The sequence below is a fragment of the Heteronotia binoei genome, chromosome 7 (assembly GCF_032191835.1).
Source record: "Heteronotia binoei isolate CCM8104 ecotype False Entrance Well chromosome 7, APGP_CSIRO_Hbin_v1, whole genome shotgun sequence".
Taxonomy (NCBI): domain Eukaryota; kingdom Metazoa; phylum Chordata; class Lepidosauria; order Squamata; family Gekkonidae; genus Heteronotia; species Heteronotia binoei.
In genome coordinates, this window is record NC_083229.1 from 36,704,306 (window position 1) to 36,718,321 (window position 14,016).

A 14,016-nucleotide genomic window follows, 5' to 3' on the forward strand; every position below is an offset into this window, starting at 1 on the left:
TTGCTTCTGTCACTTCCTGTAGTGAGATGGTGGTTATAAACAGCAACTTTCACAAGGGCTTTCCATGTTTCAGATACTTGATCCCCCATATTTTAACCGCCCATTCTGTCCAAAAAATGTCGGCTAACCCCCCCCCCCCCCCAAAAAATAAAAAAAAAATCTCAGCCTGCTTTTTAGGAAAGAGAATTGTCAGAACTGCAAATATATGGAGGATTTAAAAAAAGTTTTAAAATATTTCTATGCAGTTGCTTATACTCCCCAAAAATAAAAATAAAATGGTGGGTGGGTGAGGAGGGAGTGCTGAGGGTTGTTTGAGAACACTACTGCAGGAGGACTTCAATGCACACCAGGTGTGAGGGAAACCGCAGCTAAAAATAGAAAGGAAACATTACTCTGGGCTGTTTGGAATCTCTGTTGCAAGGGTGATTTCACATGGAATCGCATCAGCAAACACCCTACTATGGAAAATCACCATGCCTAGAAATGCCTTTGCTTGTATGCTACTCATTCTTAAACTCAACTGTGATTACCAGCATCACAAAACTGCGAGAGGTTTTGTTTTCCTGCTGAATGCTGCTTTGCACTGGTATCTTGTCTCTCTGCTATCCTGTCACTGTCTGTAGTAAGACATCTCACATAGAGATCCTTACACTTGCACATACAACACCAGTAGAAAATAGTGCACTACCTTCTATTCACTAGTATAATGGACTGTGCTTTTAAAAGCTTAAGGTACTATGTAAATAGATATAGGACTAACTGTGAGTGACCGGCTTTTCCAAGCAATCTTGTAGCATCAGTTGAGCAGAGAAAGACTTCTGAAATTAATGTTGAGGATGGAGTCTGATTTCAGCCTTAGCTTAGAGAGTTTAACAAGATGGAGAACTGGGGGAAAATTGGCAAGGAAGCCTGGGAAGTAGGTGAAGACTCCCATTCAGGCCAAGGGAAGGGGATAGATCTAGAGAGAAGAAATTTCTCTACTCAGTCACCTGACCTTTCCCCTCAATGTTAAATATTTTTTATTTCTGAATTTCAAAGCACCTCAAGTGCCATTTAAGTTTTTCTTTCATATTGTAATAGAACATACAGATGCTCATATGATAACATTGAAACTATCAAACATATGACTATGGAGTGCCCTATATTTAACAAGTTGAGGGCTAATTTAGTCACCCCTTTACTTAAAAATATGGAATTGCTAAATGTGCAAGCTCAGGTGTCATGGCTAGGGACAATAATCAAACAGAAGATAAACAATACTGAGCAAGGTCTTTTAAAAATAATTTTTGGTTCTAACTTCTGCTTTAGGCAATAGCCATATGAACAGTACTAGAGAGAAATTGTTTAAGTTAAAGTAGGCTCCCGATTCCTCCCTTAGGCTCCTGTTGAACCAACAGCCAAAATGTCATACTGTGATAGGGTGGGACAGCCAGAGTTCTTCAGTAAAGAAGAGAATACATTATTAGGCAGCTCAAGTAAAGGGAAAGAAAAATGGAAAGAAAATCTTGCCTCTGAAGGACAAGTGGACAGAGTTGTCATAACTAGTTTAATATGTAGAATTCAGCTCTTGAAAGAAAATAATTTGTATTGAGTCACGAAGTTGCTACACCAAATTATATTTCCCATCTAAATGGAGTCCTATTCCATAAATTTAAGTCTTGAGGTGATTCTGTGAAATTTCTGGTTTTGATGGTCTTCGTTCAAGATATCCTTGTGAACAGGGTCATATATTCAGTCACACTGGGGTCCCAAGCAAAGCTGCCTCACTAAATAGTGTCATCCAACTCATAGATGTCTTATAGGCTTCCCAACCCCCCTGCCCTGGCGGGGGACCCCTGGATTTGCAGCTTCCTCCCCCGCTCTCCAAAAATCCTGAAGCAGGGGGGGGGGGGAAACGGCGCCAATTTTAGTCCCACTCTTTCCCATTGAGTTTCCCAGTTAGGTTCTTCTGCTTTCCGAGGCTGCTTCCCGCGCCGTCAGCTGGCCAGAGGGGGAAGCCCCGCCCCCAGAGGATCATGTGCCTTTCTACCTCCAGAGGCTTCAGTCTCCGATTGAAAGGCTTCAACTCTGGTGTGTCTGTGTTGCTGTAAAGAAGCTGGCAGCAACTTGTGAGTAGAGAGGCCAGATTCGCCAGAAACCGGGCAGGTGGGGGAGGGGGAGGAGAGGGAAACATCTTTATTATTCCTTATGTGGAGATCGCTTCTCATAGGGTATAATGGGAAATTGATCTGGAGGTTTCGGGGGCTCTGGGGGAGCTGTTTTTTGAGGTAGAGGCACCAGATTTTCAGCATAGTATCTAGTGCCTCTCCCCAAAGTACCCCCCCAAGTTTCAAAACGATTGGACCAGGGGGTCCAATTCTATGAGCCACAAAAAAAGGTGCCCCTATCCTTCATTATTTCCTATGGAAGGAAGACATTTAAAAAGGTGTGCTGTCCCTTTAAATGTGATGGCCAGAACTCTCTTGGAGTTCAATTATGCTTGTCATACCCTTGTTCCTGGCTCCGCCCCCAATGTCTCCTGGCTCCACCCCCAAAGTCCCCAGATATCTCTTGAATTGGACCTGGCAACCCTAATGTCTTAGTTAATGCAGCACAATCTGCATATCCATAACCCATCCTGCTTTGACAATTCCATAACCCATTCTGTGCAACTGAAAAGTCTGTTCAGTTTTGAGCACGTCATACATGAAAAAGATATTGGTGTGAGATTCCTGGAATTGTTTTCATCCCAACCTGTAGTCATGTGATCCTTTGAAGTGTACTGAATATTAACATTTTTTAAAAGACACATGTATAAATGGCGAGGGACAAAGTGCAATTCAAATAACTATTTACAAAATTTGTGGCCCCCACTTTCTGGCCTATCAGAGCCATCAAGGCAGCTGACAAAAAAAACCTTTATAAAAAGTCCATAATATATACATCAAAACAGCAGGAAGGAGAGATCACTAAGGCAACATCAGATGAAACAAAAAGGTATTCTCCAACTAGTGGAAGACAGTGGTAGAAGGCCCAGATGCATATCTCTGGAGACGGAGGTCCATAATCCTGCTACCAAAACAGAAAAAGCCCTCTCTCAAGGTTGCTACATGCTTAATTTCAAAAGGCACAGTCACTTGAAGGACGGCCTCATAAAATGATAGTTGTGGGCAGGTAAGCTAAAAGTATGCTGGCCTCAAGCCATATATGGTTTAAAAAGTCAGCACCAGTACCTTGAACTGGGCCCAGAAACATTGGGAACCAGTGCAGATGGGCCAAGTCTGAAGTGATGCAGTCCTCAAAATCCACCCCAATCAACATCCCGGCTGCAGTATTCTGGATCAACTGACGTTTCTGAACACTTTTTGAGGCAGAGCACACTGCAGTAGTCTATTCTAGATGATATGAACCATAGTGGCCAGATTGTTTCTGCCCAGGAAACACCACACCTTGTTAACCAGGTGAAGCTGATAAAAGGCATTCCTGGTCACCACCGACACCTGCTTATCCAGCAACAGACCTGGGTCCACAAACACCCCCAAGCTACATACTTGCTCCTTCTGGGGTAGTACAGCCCAATCCAGAACAGGGGATGCCTCAATTGATATAGATGAATATACTTAAATATAAATTGGGAAAGAAACATTTTTTGAGATAACCAGGCCCCCACAGACTTCCCTGTAGCTGAAGTCCTAGTCATGTAGGGAATTAAGATTGTGGCAGGGGGGACTACATACTTCATTTAAACTGCCATATATAGGGTTTGATCTAGACTAAATTGTTAATTTCTGACACTTCCCCCTTCCTCCTACAAGCAGCCACTTGTGTCATTTCGTAGGCTCCCTTGTCCCCCAGAAGCAGGATTTTGGGGAGATCAGTGGATTCACTGACGGGAGCAAAGAAGGCAGTTAGATTCTGCCATCAGAAACTTTAGTCTGGGTCCAACACATAATTTTGTGTTCTAGCATCAACTGTGCTTCAGAAGTAGTTTTTCCAAAATCCCAGCCACCAAATAAATGGTTGTTTCCAGCAAATAAATTACTCCTGGGTCTTCTCATACTAAATGTTGTAGAACATCTACTCATTTGCTTACTCTTGGTACATTGTGTTTTCAACGTTGTTCTCAACAAGTCCACTAGGTGTCATATTTTACTTGTGTAGTTACTGTAAGAACCAGACAAACATCACTAAAACTTTGAGCCAAACTATACTTTACAGCAGGTAAACTTTAAAAATCTGGCTTTATTGCTTATACTAAAATACAAACACGGGGTGGGGGGGGGGAGGAGTATACAGCAGCAATGAGAATGTGTTGGTGGTGGAAAGTGTTATCAAGTCCAAGCTGACTTATGAGGAGCTAATAGGGTTTTCAAGGCAAGAGACAAACAGAGATGCCATGGCCTGCCTCTGCATAGCAACCCTAGCTTTTCTTGGTGGTCTCCCAACCAAGTAGCTGATCATCCCATCCAGGAATCAGACTATCCAGGTCAGGGCAGGTACATTTTATTCCACCCAATACTGTTTTCCAATTACCCTTCCCCAGCTGCTGTTTTTTTCCATCCCAATGATGCGTCTCATGATCTAGAACAGGGGTGGCCAAACTGTGGCTCAGGTGCCACATGAGGTTCTTTCACATATATTGTGTGGCTCTTGAAGCCTCACCACCCTGTCAGCTGGCTTCAAGAAGGCATTCGTCTCTTTAAATCACTTCTCCAAACCAAGTCAGCTGGCAGCTTGGAGAATGCATTTAAAGTTGCTTTCTTTCCACCTCTCCTTCTCCATCTTCCTGTCTTGTGGCACTCAAACTCTGATGTTCATGTCTTGCGGCTCTCAAACATCTCACATTTATTCTATCTGGCTCTTATGTTAAGCATGTTTGGCCACCCCCGATGAAGAATTGCAGATTTATACCCCGCCCTTCTCTCTGAATCAGTGTCTCAGAGCAGTTTACAATCTCCTTTATCTTCTTCCCCCACAACAGACACCCTGTGAGGTAGGTGGGGCTGAGAGAGCTCTCCCACAAGCTGCCCTTTCAAGGACTAGAGCTATGCTAGAGCTATGGCTAACCCAAGGCCATTGCAGCAGCTACAAGTGGAAGAGTGGGGAATCAAAACTGGTTCGCCCAGATAAGAGTCCACGCACTTAACCACTACACCAAACTGACTCCAAAGGTGAACTGAAGTTCATAAAGTTTAAGAAAACTGGTACAAAAGACTCTTAATTAATCTTCTGCCTTAGCTTCTTGCAATGCTGCAATCTTTTAAGTCAACAATATTTTGTGTTTTCCCCCAGTCTTCTTGGCACCAATCACCCAATGGCTCATTTAATCATTTACATGGTGACTTCCTGTAATAAAAAAGGCAATCTTGTGTATCTGTCATAAATGTAAGACAATTAGACTGCTTACATAACAAGAGATAATTTTTTTTGATTAGATTTGAATTTTAAATAATTAAATCTCACCCTGTACTTTCCACCTTCCATGCCCCTTAATGTTGCTGTTTACAATGGTTTTTGTCTTCATAAACACACATGTGCACATGCCTAGCAAGGACTCATTGTGTTTGTCTGACAAAGTCCATGAAAGCTTCTGCTAGGATGAAAAACTTAGCATTTAAGGTACCACAAGATTCCTGTTCACACCCCACCCCCACTACTGCTCATCTGAAGCACCGCATTCAGTTCTCTCACACAGGTTTTTACACCAGCCAGCCTCATCTCAGGGCAGGGTTTATGCTTGCACTTCACTTCTTCAATAATGACACTTAAATAAAGAGCAGCTTTGAATTATCTTTAGACTTGTTTTGCAACACACAAACTGTCTCCTGTTAATACGTTTTTCTTAGCCACAGTTATGTTCCATAGGCACTGCTATCATGGTTGCCTCAAGAACTAACTCTTTCCCGCTATGGTGCATGGAATACTTTGCGACACAGAATTTGGGCCAAAAATATACATAACCTAACCTATCGTTAGAGTAATTTAGATACATATTCAAGAAAGCTAAATATTTGCAGTTGTTTCAAATACTTAGCATTTGATTATATTTATGTACTTTAAACAAAAATAACCCTCAATTTAACACTGTACTCCCCCCCTACAGATTATTTTCCTTCAATGCCAGAGAAATGTTTGCTGCAGAACAAATATTCTCTAGCCAACAAGCCTTGTTTTCTACATTCTCTTATTTAGCTTAATAGGAGTTTTTCTGCATTCACCCCTGAATTAACAACAGATTTATCACATTGATGTATTTGCACTATTTTTATAGTCCTCCTGTCCCACTGAGACACAAAACAGATTACACAGTATAAATTAATACAGTCCACAGGATGGGACATGCATTAAGCAATGTAATAGGGTTAGGACTGCAGAAATCTGAGACAAAGCTGAAACAAAGTATAAGTGTTAATGTGACATGTTAAATGATGCAGAAACTACATAGTAGGAAAATACATACAGAAACAGATAGCAAGTACTATACACAATGGTATAGCTCATGGTCCCTTTCCCTTCTTCAAAGCATCTTTCTGAACCATTCCATTTACCTTTGTAAGAATGCCCTCCTGAATAATTCCATTTTGCATAGTTCGCAGAATACCAGAATATCCAATTAATGCCTGCACTGCAGAGATGGAATTTAGGTTGAGATATTTTACCTACTACCCCATGTTGAAAAATGGTCATGGCTTCAGTGTCAGTTGTGCAGGTGGTTCTGTGCATCTGGCTCTTCCTTTGAGAATCGTCTCTCATGTGTGTCACATGGGAACATAACTGATGTGTCCTTGTATTGTCCGTCACCTGATTAGGGTTTCTTTTTTTAAAAACCTTTGTTTGCTAACAACACAACCTTGCTGTATGGATATCTCACAAGGACATTAGTATAACTAATAGTAACTTAATGGAGAAAAAGTGTCTAAATATATAAGAAAGCCTCTCTCATGCTTTCTAAGGATCAGTCTAGTTACACTGATAAACCACCACCTGCAGACAAAGGAAACAAAATGTACAACAGATAAAAGAACACAGGAAGGAGGGACAGTGTAGTATCAGTGTATCATTAGCAACATAAGCCAAAGTCATCCTGTTACCATAAAAAATTTTTTAAAAACCCTCTGCAGTATCTTTAATATGTGAAGGCCTTCACAATCTATTGAACTTTTTATGGGAAAAAGAATTTCTTGCAGAATGGGGCTGATCCACATTCCAGTTTTTTTTCAGCAGGAACAAATTGGAGGAACATTCTTATAGACAAAAACTAGCCCGCCATGGAAATTGCTGGACAGCCATGGGCCATCTCTCAGTTCCCCATAATTATGCAGCAGGACATAACTTTTTGGCAAGTGTGCCGCATCATATCCAAAGTATGCACTAAAGCCGTTCTGGTATGCATATGCAGCCCACTGTGTCTTGGGGTGGCTTTGCGTCTAGTCTACTGGGGGAGTATAATGCTGAAAATTCAGTATAAAAATGAAATAGGCAGACTGGCCTTATTCTCAAGTCTGGACTAGGCCCATGGGACCTCCTGTGCCTGTTAAACTCTCACTGCTTGTTTTGCTTATAGCACCTCTGTTGTACTTTGGTCACCTATGCAATAAAGAGTATAAAAATTTCCCAATCAAAAGTGATACAAGTAAGGAACCACAACCAAACACTGAGGATTATTGTTAGCTCACTCCTCATTTAAATCTTAAATTCATCATATGGTTGCCAGGTCCTCCTTGGCCACTGGTGGGGAACAGAAGAGTAAGGTCACCAGATCCAGGTTGGGACTGTATGGAGATCTGGGGACGGAGCCCAGGGAAGACTGGGACATCAGTGGGGTACAATGCCAGACAGTCCAACCTCCAAAGCATCCATTTCATCCGGGGGAGCTATTCTCTGTAGCCTGGAAGAAGAAGAAAATGATGATATTGGATTTATACCCTGCCCTCCACTCTGAATCTCAGAGTGGCTTACAATCTCATTTACCTTCTTCCCCCACAACAGACACCATGTGAGGTAGGTGGGGCTGAGACAGCTCTCACAGAAGCTGCCCTTTCAAGGACAACTCTGTGAGAGCGATGCCTGACCCAAGGCCATTCCAGCAGCTACAAGTGGTGGAGTGGGGATTCAAACCTGGTTCTCCTAGATAAGAGTCCACACACTTATCATAATCATAATGCCCCTGTATAAATCGACGGTGAGTTCTCATTTGGAGTACTGTGTGCAGTTCTGGTCGCCGCACCTCAAAAAGGATATTATAGCATTGGAGGAAGTCCAGAAAAGGGCTGGAACACTTTCCCTATGAAGAAAGGTTGAAACGCTTGGGACTCTTTAGCTTGGAGAAACGTCGACTGCGGGGTGACATGATAGAGGTTTACAAGATAATGCATGGGATGGAGAAAGTAGAGAAAGAAGTACTTTTCTCCCTTTCTCACAATACAAGAACTCGTGCGCATTCGATGAAATTGCTGAGCAGACAGGTTAAAACGGATAAAAGGAAGTACTTCTTCACCAAAAGGGTGATTAACATGTGGAATTCACTGCCACAGGAGGTGGTGGCGGCCACAAGCATAGCCACCTTCAAGAGGGGTTTAGATAAAAATATGGAGCAGAGGTCCATCAGTGGCTATTAGCCACAGTGTGTGTGTGTGTGTGTGTGTGTGTGTATAAACATTTTTTGCCACTGTGTGACACAGAGTGTTGGACTGGATGGGCCATTGGCCTGATCTAACATGGCTTCTCTTATGTTCTCTTATGTTCACTTAACCATTACACCAAACTGGCTCTTCAAACTGGAGATAAGCTGTTATTTCAGGGGATCCTCAGGTCCCACCTGGATGCTGGCATTCCTCGTTTAGTACTAGATTTAACGGATGTGAACTAATTGAAAGTTGGCCCTGACTGGAAGGAAGTTAAAAACAATAATTACCCACTTGATTTAGATTTCTGTTTCCTCTTAGTGCCTTCTAACAAATATATCCCCCTCCTTCCTTTCCTGCTTTGCCTCTCCCACAAATGTCCAAAGTGGCACCCGCCCCTTATGCTTTAACCTCTTCCCCAAGAAAGCACCAGTAAGAAATTTAACTTACTTTCATTGCTGGTTTTCCCTCCCATTAATTCTGCTTCTCTCTCCTACCTCATGGCTATTTCACCTTCACCCTTCTCCCCCCACCCCCCATTGTCTATCAAACTGTATCATTCATCTCCCGACTTGCTAAACAGCTTTCCAGATTCTCTCCCCACATCGAATTTCTGTCACCCCATAGAATCCCATTCCCCCTTAATATTTCTTTCTATTCCCACTCTCTTAGTGTACATCACCTGGATGCACATTCTTTCTTATGAACCGCCCCCCTCTCCCTTCCTTCTCTGTCCCAGTTCCCTCTCTCTTTAAACCTCGCTTTCGTCCTCCTCCCTCACCTGTCTCTAACAGCATGCTCTTAAAATCATCTGATGCCTGAGATGTAGGCAAGGTAACTGAACTCTCTACCAAGGTCTGTCTGCCAGGGTTGCTAAGGCAACCCAAATGGTGTCTAAACATGTGAGATGAGGAAATCCTGCTACAACTGCCATTTGGGTTGCCTTAGCAACCTCATCACACAGCTTGACACCTGCATCACGTTTCACATCAGGACATGGACATGTGCACTTCTGGCAATTCCTTTTTGTTGTTTTTTGTTCTCTTGCCCCTTCCCCTAAGCATGGTCACCATCACGAAAATTCATATATCTCTGCATATGTGGCAGTCGCCTCTGGGTTTCCCATCGGCTGCCCTTGAAAAGTGTTTAAAAGGCTCAAATGGTGCAGATTGCTGCAACCAGGATGTTGACTCTTTACATTGTCTTCCAATTAAAGTGCTGGTTTTGACCTTTAAGCGGCCCCGTGGTGCAGAGTGGTAAAGCAGCAGTACTGCGGTCTGAACTCTCTGCTCAAGACCTGAGTTTGAGTCTGGCAGACGCAGGATTCAGGTAGCCGGCCAAAGGTTGACTCAGCCTTTCATCCTTCTGAAGTCAGTGTAATGAGTACCCAGCTTGCTGGGGGGAAAGTGTAAAAGACTGGAGAAAGCAATGGCAAACCCCCCTGTAAAAAGTCTGCCATGAAAACGTGAAAGCAACGTCACCCCAGAGTCGGAAACGACTGGTGTTTGCACAGGGGATCTTTCCCTTTCCTTTGACCTTTAAAGCCCTATATGGTTTGGGACCAACATACCTGAAGGACTTCCTATTCTGTTATGACCCTACCTACCCATGTGGTCATCTACTACAGCCCTGCTTTGAGTGCTCCTGCCTTCTAAATAGGCAAGTAGCAGCCTGGAAAAGTCCTCCTCAGTCATGGAATCAAAACCAAGAAGGTGCAATCTGTCTCCTTCTGTCGCCATCTTCCACCAGTGGTTGAAGCCTTTTTTTTCAATTTGGTATTCCTTCAGGAATCCCTCTTTTCAGCCCGAAGTTTTAATTGTTGTTTTTATATTGCATTTTACCTCTGATTTTAATTGTTTTAATGATGTCTTTTAGTTGGTTTTAATGGTTTTTAAGATGTGTGTTTATGTTTTTAATTTGTTTGCTGCCTCGTAGGCCCTTATCAGGGCAGAAAGGCAGGGTATACATTGTCTAAAATAAATAAATAAATGTAGAAGATGATGTTGGATTTATACCCTGCCCTTCACTCTGAATCTCAAAGTCTCAGTGGCTTTACTTTCCACTCCCACAACAGGTAGGTGGGGTTGAGAGGTAGATGGGGCTGAGAGGTGGGACTATGAGGTAGGTGGGGCTGAGAGAGCTCTCACAGAAGCTGCCCTTTAAAGGAAATTCATGCCACTGATTTTCAAATAATTGTGTTTAAGATCAGAGTGCTAGTGAACTAAGTGGGATGCTAGAAGGCAGAGACACTTGGCAAGCACCTCCCTCATCAAACTTTTCAAATGTTAATATCAAACAAAGCAGGTCCCCCCCCCCTTGAACATTTTCCCCCAAAGCTACTTCTGAAGCAAACATTTCCAACAAACAGTTCTACTTCCAAGAGCGGAAACACCTAAAACACAGTTTACAACAGACCTTGCCTTTCATGTAATCTATAATGACGGCAATTTGAGCTGGAACATTCAGGGACACAGGCTAGCTATTGGCACTTTGCCTGCTTTCATCAGTCTTTAGGAAGCAACTTGGAATATACTAGTAAGCTGTAAATGACAAAATTTCAGGCAAGTGCAGGTAAAAGGTACAGTCCCTTTTCTATGTACAACTGAAGAAACACTGCTTAGGGCAGGGGTGTCAAACATGTGGCCCAAGGGATGGATCAGGCCCTCAGAGGGCTCCTATCAGGCCTGTGAGCAACTCACTTTTATCTTTTTCCTTTTCTCTCTCTTGCTTCTTTTTGAATCACAGCTTGCTTTGCCAGGCTTGCTCAATCACACAGGAGCTACAGAGCAAGCCTCTAATTTTCTCCATTAGCTGACCAGCACATGAAGCAACTTAAGTACAAAAGTTCACAATGCTCAGTCATTCCATGTTTTCCCCTGGGTCTTAGGCTCAAAGCATTGACCATGAGATTTCTGTAATGCATATCAGTAAATCAAATGTAGGTTTGCAACTTACAGGCACACACGTGAACAATGCCTCAACAGCATAGTAAAGATTGCCAGAGCTGTCTCCAGATTTTGATGCAATAGTTCAGAGCAAGAGGTGTCAGTTATCAGAAACTGTTAAATAAAAAAAATATTGCAAGAATGCTAATCTTTTACGCATGTTTAACATTTTTTTAAAAATCCTTTAATTGTATTTGTCTGTGTCCTTTATAAAGTTTACATATCCAGTACCTGGCATTACATTTTATGACACATGTGGCCCGGCCCAACAAGGTCTCATTTAAGTCAGATCCAGCCCTTGTAACAAATGAGTTTGACACCCCTGGCTTAAGGTCTGATCAAGAGACACTAAAGGAATGGATTCAAAGACTGAGAAGAATAAGCTATGGAAAAGATATTACAAAACAGAAGGAAACATTTGAAACAGTTATTGAAAAATACTAAGCTATTGTCAATGTCCTCACCAGAACTCATTTGTTCCTTCTGCCTCCTATCATTCCGCTATTAATATTCATAATTCATGCTCAGGGGCTCCATTGCTCATAGGATCACACTGCTCTCTAAGGAGCAATATTACATTCTCCCTAGGGTTGCCAATCCCGGGGGGGCAGGGGATCCCCCGGTTTGGAGGCCCTCCCCCCGTTTCAGGGTCGTTAGAAGGGGGGGAGGGGAGGGAAATGAATGCTGGGAACTATTATTCCCTATGGAGATTTATTCCCATAGAAAATCATGGAGAATTGATCTGCGGATATCTGGGGCTCTGGAGGGGTTTTTTTGGGGTAGAGGCACCAAATTTTCAGTAGAGCATCTAGTGCCTCTCCCCAAAATACCCCCCAAGTTTCAAAAGGATTGGACCAGGGGATCCAATTCTATGAGCCCCAAAAGAAGGTGGCCCTATCCTTCACTATTTCCTATGGAAGGAAGGCATTGAAAAGGTGTGCCGTCCCTTTAAATGTGAGGGCCAGAACTCCCTTTGGAGTGCAATGATGCTTGTCACAGCCTTGATCTTGGCTCCACCCCTAATGTCTCCTGGCTCCACCCCCCAAAGTCTCCTGGCTCCACCCTCAAAGTCCCCAGATATTTCTTAAATTGGACTTGGCAACCCTAATTCTCCCTCTATTTTAGTTCGGGGGGGGGGGGAATTAATAGTTTTAAAAAACCCTATGTACCTCCAATATCAATTCAGAGAGCAATGCAACTCTTTTGGCTCTCCACTTTCTTCATCACAACTGTCTTTGAGGACTTCTTCACTCAAGCAAGTGGGGTGGAGGCCACTGAAAGCTCTTCCACAACAGCTGCTTTAGGAATTGTGCTTTGCCTTGCTACACAGAATTGTCACTCCCCAGTAATTCCTGCCCCCTCCCGGCCACATAGTCAGCAAAACACTGCTGTTGGAAGTTTGCAGCATCATGGAGGAAGGGGAATATATCCTTGTAAGCAGCCAATTGGCAGGCCACGGGTCTACAGATGGTCTTCCCAGAAGTGCCTGCTATGTGGATTTTGTTTCAAACAGGGCCATGCTTTTGTTTCAAACAGTCCTTTCTTCTCGCCCATACTGTCCACTCTTTTTTTCACACATCTCTGTGCCTGATGAAACCTGATGACTCTTGTTAGCCAAAATGCCCTCAAAACGAGGTTGGGGAATTAGTTAGCTGGGCACCTGGCTCACTAGGAATCTTTTACCAATATATACAAGAATACACGTCCAGAAAAGTAATGCTTAGATATTAAGGACTCTAATTTAGTAAAACCAATTATAATTTATTGAGAAAAATATAGTCTTCCATACAAGATAAAAATACATCATACATTCACACAGTCCTAAGAAATATAGATAGATGGATAGGGAAACATATAAGGGTAGACACACAGGGTGATATTACCTATCGTAGTCTTTGAGGAAGGCTCCAATGAGCGACAGTGAGGGAATGGGAAAGGGACCCGAAACTGATCAGGAATCGGGGATGGATCTATGCAGCAGAAGGTGAGTTACTGATAGAAGCACACATGAGTGGAGTTGGGTCAGAGGTATAAGGACTCCCTTGAGCCCTCAAGGGATGGGAGGTAGGAGGGAGGAGAAAGGGGAGGCTCTGCAATGACCAGGAGGGCTGGACTATTGCAGAGCCAATAGCAAGTTCCTTGGTGGTACCTAATTGGGTACCTGCTCTCGACCGATGAACTTCGCCTAGGTCCTGTGTACCTGAAAGAACTTTCAGATTGAAACAGGCCGTGGGGCAGGCTCCAAAGTGATAGAATAGAAGTGATTACTGAGTGGGGAACACTTAAGATTAGATGGACTTATCTGAAAAGGTGACAATAGAGAATCAAATATTGACCTAGGTATCACCCGGTTTAGACAAAAGACTTGGCTCATGCAGGAGATGGTCTTCCTCTTTCTTAGTCTTCTTCCTGGTACCAGTCTTTGTCCTGGGTTTCGTTAGACAAAGGCTTGAGTGGTCTGGCAGGAT